The sequence below is a fragment of the Mastomys coucha genome, unplaced genomic scaffold (assembly GCF_008632895.1).
Source record: "Mastomys coucha isolate ucsf_1 unplaced genomic scaffold, UCSF_Mcou_1 pScaffold18, whole genome shotgun sequence".
NCBI lineage: Eukaryota > Metazoa > Chordata > Mammalia > Rodentia > Muridae > Mastomys > Mastomys coucha.
This window is the reverse complement of record NW_022196900.1, coordinates 26503339-26508255: the sequence shown is the minus strand read 5'-3', so window position 1 is coordinate 26508255 and position 4917 is coordinate 26503339. Positions and strand designations below refer to the sequence as shown.

Below are 4917 nucleotides of genomic sequence, written 5' to 3'. Positions count from 1 at the left end.
AAAAAAAATCAGCATGTGAAATTGATGTGAAGGGCTTCTCTGGCCAAATGAAGAAGCCAAGGTCATTCATGAAAGATGCATTGGGATAGAATTTATTTACACTTTTATAAAGATCATTATGGGGGTAGCATGAGATGGCTTGATCCTGTGTAAAAGTAGTTTTCTTAAAACAACAAAAGGCCCCTTAATTGTAGACAGTTATTCCTGAAAGAAGGAGTTAAGTTATCATTCCAAATCAGAATCCTCATTATCAATATAGACACTTAAGATCAGGAACATCTTCACCCCACCCATCATTTGTTAATAGTAGCAAGCATTGAAACGGAAAGTTAACATGGCCATCTTCTACTAAAAATAGCCTATGTTAAACTCATACCCACTGTTTTTGATATCACACATATACCTTTCCACTATTGTTGTTGATCTTTTCACCACTATTATTGCTAATAATTATGATAATTACCATCAACATTAATTTAGCACATACCTAAAGTATTTCAACACTACTTAGATGAATCTCCTTTCTGGAAGAACACAGACACTGCACCTTTGGTGAATTAGAATATTTTTGAGGGACCTGACCTTCCATTTTACTATTCAAAGCATTTGTGAAAATCTTGAGTGACTAGAGTCATTGGCAGGTACTGTTCAGAACCAGGTGTAAGTGTGACTCTAAAACCTTGCCTTTATCTTTTAATTCAATATGCCTCTTTATCTCCCCTTTTTAGAGACTAAAAATGGAAGCATGAGTTCTCTGGAAACATTTATCTTTATGGTCATTTCATTGTCTCTGTATACTTCTCTTTGCTCCAGTATTGTCTGAGTTGAAGCTTTACTGCTGTAAAATGACACCATGACCAGTGCAACTCTTATTAAGGAAAATATTAAATTGAGGATGGCTTAGAAGTTTAGAAGTACAGATCATTGTAGTCATGATGGAAAGCATGGTGGTGCTCAGGCAAAATTTGTCCTGGAAAAAGAGACAAAGTTCTACACAGGCAGCAGGGAGAGAAGAAGGGAGAAAGTCGGGGCCAGAGTATTTCAAACCTTAAAGCCACCCGCAGTGATGCCATTGCTCCATCAAGGCCACACCTACTTCAACAAGACCACACTTACCTCCTAATAGTGCTGCTCCCTGGTGACCAAGCATTCAAATCCATAAGCCTATGGAGACCATTCCTATTCAAACCACCACATGTGCTATGGTGCTTATTAAGGATATGATGCAAAAGGGAGAAACTGTGATATTATATGCCGTGGTATTAGACATAGCTGACAAATGGATGTTATATGCTTACTAAAGAAAGTTTAAATATATAATTTCAAGAAAAATAATTAACAGTGGAATATACTATGGATTGAATAAGTTTTAATTGTGCCTCTGTTGGGTTCTATAGCAAAAATAAGGCTTAGATTCTACTATTGTTGTAATACATCACTTAGCTAATACTTGGAAGATGAGCAAAAGTCAGCACTGGAAATGGTTTCAGTAGAAGATAATTATTCTAAGAAGGGAACAAAGTTGGTTGTTTCAGGAAATGAGAGAGAGTGTAGTTGGGGAGGACAATGTAGGAATAATGAAAGAAGTTGAATCTGAAACTGAGCCGGAGGGTGTGTCAGACCAAGACTGTTAACAAGCATGTTACATTGCACAGGGAGGGTGCTACGAAGTGAGTAAATTGCATTTCTTAGCCTCACTGGAGGGTGTGTGGAAAACAGGTTATATGGAAAAGTGTGGAAATAGGCATGTCAATCAGGTGTCTGTTAGGGAAGCTCTATGATGAGTGTGTTGAAGGCTTCAACTAAAGATGATAGAAATTGCATCAGGTAGGAAAGGGATTTGAAAAGGAAATTGTGAAGTCCAGTGAATAGCTTTAAGAAAAGGGAAGAGTTGAGAGAGAATTCAGGAGTAAAAGAAGTGATTGGCAGACACAGTATAAGTTTGAACAGTCTGATCCTCCAACTCTCAACTCTTTTTATTGCTCAGGTGCTCAAGCCCAAGCTGAATGCAACTTCATTGGAAAGTCTGTGAAAGAAATTGAAGAACCGTCTAGATGAACTAGTACTTATAGCTGAGATTGCACAAAACTAGTTTTCTATACTTTTAAGTTTACAAAAGTGTCATGTCATGATGGATAGAATACTGCTACTTGTAAAGGGGAGAGGGGATCAAATAAATTACTCCTTCCCTTTGAGTAAGAATTTCACAATCGAGAAAGATGACATGCACAATTGATGAATACAACAACATTTAATTCGCAATGCAGCATTCTAAGAAAGGCTCATGCTTTCCAAAGAATAGTCACACAAAGCATTTGAGAGGAATTAGAAGAAAGAAGAAAGAGCATGTCTGAGGATAAGGCGTGAGAATGGAGTTTATAGAGGTAGCAACGGATAGTGTGTCTTGAGAGAGAACTATAAGGGAATTTTCCTATCCAAGAAAGGATGTACAAAGTCCCAGATCTATAGATATACTGGAAGAATGTCATGGAATCTACTCCAGGTACACTTGTCTGCATGGTTCAGTCCAATGACAAGCATAATTCTTCTTCCTCAGGTGTAGTGGCAGCATTTTTTCAAGTTCCATTTATGGCCATAAGCATCTTATATGTTGAATGCTGGTTGATTTCTCATAACTACTGGAGTGTTTGACCCATGATAAATGATCAAACATACTAGTTTATATTCTATTATATAAGGATTAGCTAAATTCAAAGAGAACACCCAAATGGATACAAAGCTGCTAAATCCTGAAGGGAGAAGAGGCACAGGTTGCTGTGTCTGCCCACATCTAGAAGCCACCAAGTTTCTCACCATCAAAGGCAGTTGTCTTTCCTCACCTCCTCTTCCCCCTTCCCCTTTCTCCTCCTCCTCCTCCTCCTCCTCTCCCTCTTCCAAATACTCTCTGATCCAGCCTAGAGAGTAGCCAGCAGGCATTTCTATGAGCCATCCTACCATATGCTTCCTTTCCTGACAACTACCTGGCCTAAGATATCCAAATCTGTGCTGTCTATAGCATGTCCATGTGACAGTACAGCTCTACTTTGCTCTTCCTCATGACCCTTGCTCCTGTCTCTGTGACTTCTCACCTGCTGATGAAATGTTTGTATGGTTTCAATGGTTCCACCCTGGGAAAAAAAAAATCTCTAAATGAACAACCTCGATTGCTTTACAAAAAGCTTTAAAGTTAGTTCTGAATAAGTTGAGTACATAAAGACAGACTAGTAAAGACCTAACATTTTTTTTCACAGATGGAGATGTATGCATGCTAGTATTCACAATAATTTGAGACTTTTCTGGGTCTGAAATTTATATTTCTAGCTGTCAGACCACAGCTTCCTTTATTTCAAGTTCTAAAAGAAAAATGAACAAACAAACAAAAAGATAGAATATGCTACTTCCTCACATCCCACATTATCATGTGGTGGGCACAGCCATATGCTCCACCCCCACTCTCAGTGCACAGTCAGAAGCTAGGGGCCAAGGGAGAATGCCAGGTCTACTTCTAAAGAGATATCTGAGGCAAATCCCACCAATAAGTGGTTATGTCTTTAAAGCTGCTATATGTAGACTGTCTCTGAAGGATAATATATACAAATAGAGATGTTTAGAGTCCCTGCCAGGACGAGGTTGTGCACAACATGGAAGTAGTGAACCTAGTGTGGAACAAAAGATCAGAGGCAGGGAAACCTATGGAGAAAAGTGGTCAGACACACAAAGTAGAGCCTCAGAAAGAGAAACAAAGGTAGGGATAATAGGAAGCCAAGAGTAATTAAGGAAAGGTGATGACTCTGTACAAGGTGGAAGAAATGAGGAAGTAGATAAAAACAGTGAGGGAGTGGGGATGGTTTGAAGGATCAAAGGGTTAAAAAAAAGAAAGAAAAAGGAAATGGCAGAGAAAGAAGGACATTGTGTTCACATGGAAGTTGAAAAGTGGTTTCTTCCAAGAGAGTGTGGGAGGCTTGCATTAAGAGACAGCGTGCTTCTGGGAGAGATTAAGAATCAAGTCCAAATGGACAGGAATGGGCATAAAAGCTTTTGATTAAAATGTCAAGTGCTGTGAAAATGTGAAGAGCTGATGATCTCACATCAGAATTGCTCCTAAGCCCAGCTAGTGGTCAGGCTTTCTTTCTAATCCCTTTTGGTGCAGTATTGGTCTTAATGACCAAGCAGAGACACTATCAGATTCCTCCTTCCTTAGCCCTTGATCAGTATGGGAATCAGCAGACCTGTGGGAGTGAGATAAACGCATAAGGCTGATGGCATTTGATGGCTTTTTATTTGTTTGTTGTTTTTACTCTACACCTCTTTTAGCCGTCCTATTTCATTCCAATAAGGAAGAAAGGTCAACTTGGGTCATAGCTTGTGGAGATTTAGATAAACATCAGTCTGGAACTATTATTGAGCCTGGAGTCTCAGAAATGGCAGAAGAGACCTTGCTTAAGAACAGGGCTGAGCAAATTACAATGGTAGATGGTGCAAAAGCCTCATCATCAGAAATAAAACAGTTCTGTTGGTAAAAGACACTGAGTCAGAGGGCTTCAACTATTACTGTAAAACAGTATGAGTTCGTGAGAAATTACTAGAAAGGCAGTTAGTTTCCAATCTTGTCTCCTTATCATATGTACATATCTTATACCAAAGGAAAAGTTTGGGATAAGAGGTGAGATTTGAGACAGAAGGGGTCTCTTTAAGAATTTGAGGTGTTGCTTTTGTTTGTTTGTTTGTTTGTTCCTGGGAGGGGAAACTGGGAAAAGAAAAATCATATGACATGTAAATAAGGAAAATATCTAATAAAAAAAAAAGGAATTTGAGGAAAGCTGGTCCTCACTAGAGAGGCTGACTTGCTCCCCATATGCAGAGACTGAGTCAGATCAGATGAAATGGATTCCAAAGTTGCTCTAAACTGTTTTGGTT

The 4917-nt window shown here is 38.9% G+C and overlaps 1 protein-coding gene across 6 annotated transcripts in view; it reads left to right on the top strand.

The window, feature by feature from the left end:
* The window catches only part of Astn2 (astrotactin 2), a 1002270-nt gene that overhangs the window by 650850 nt on the left and 346503 nt on the right, over positions 1 to 4917 (top strand). The gene's annotated exons all lie outside the window — the stretch shown is intronic.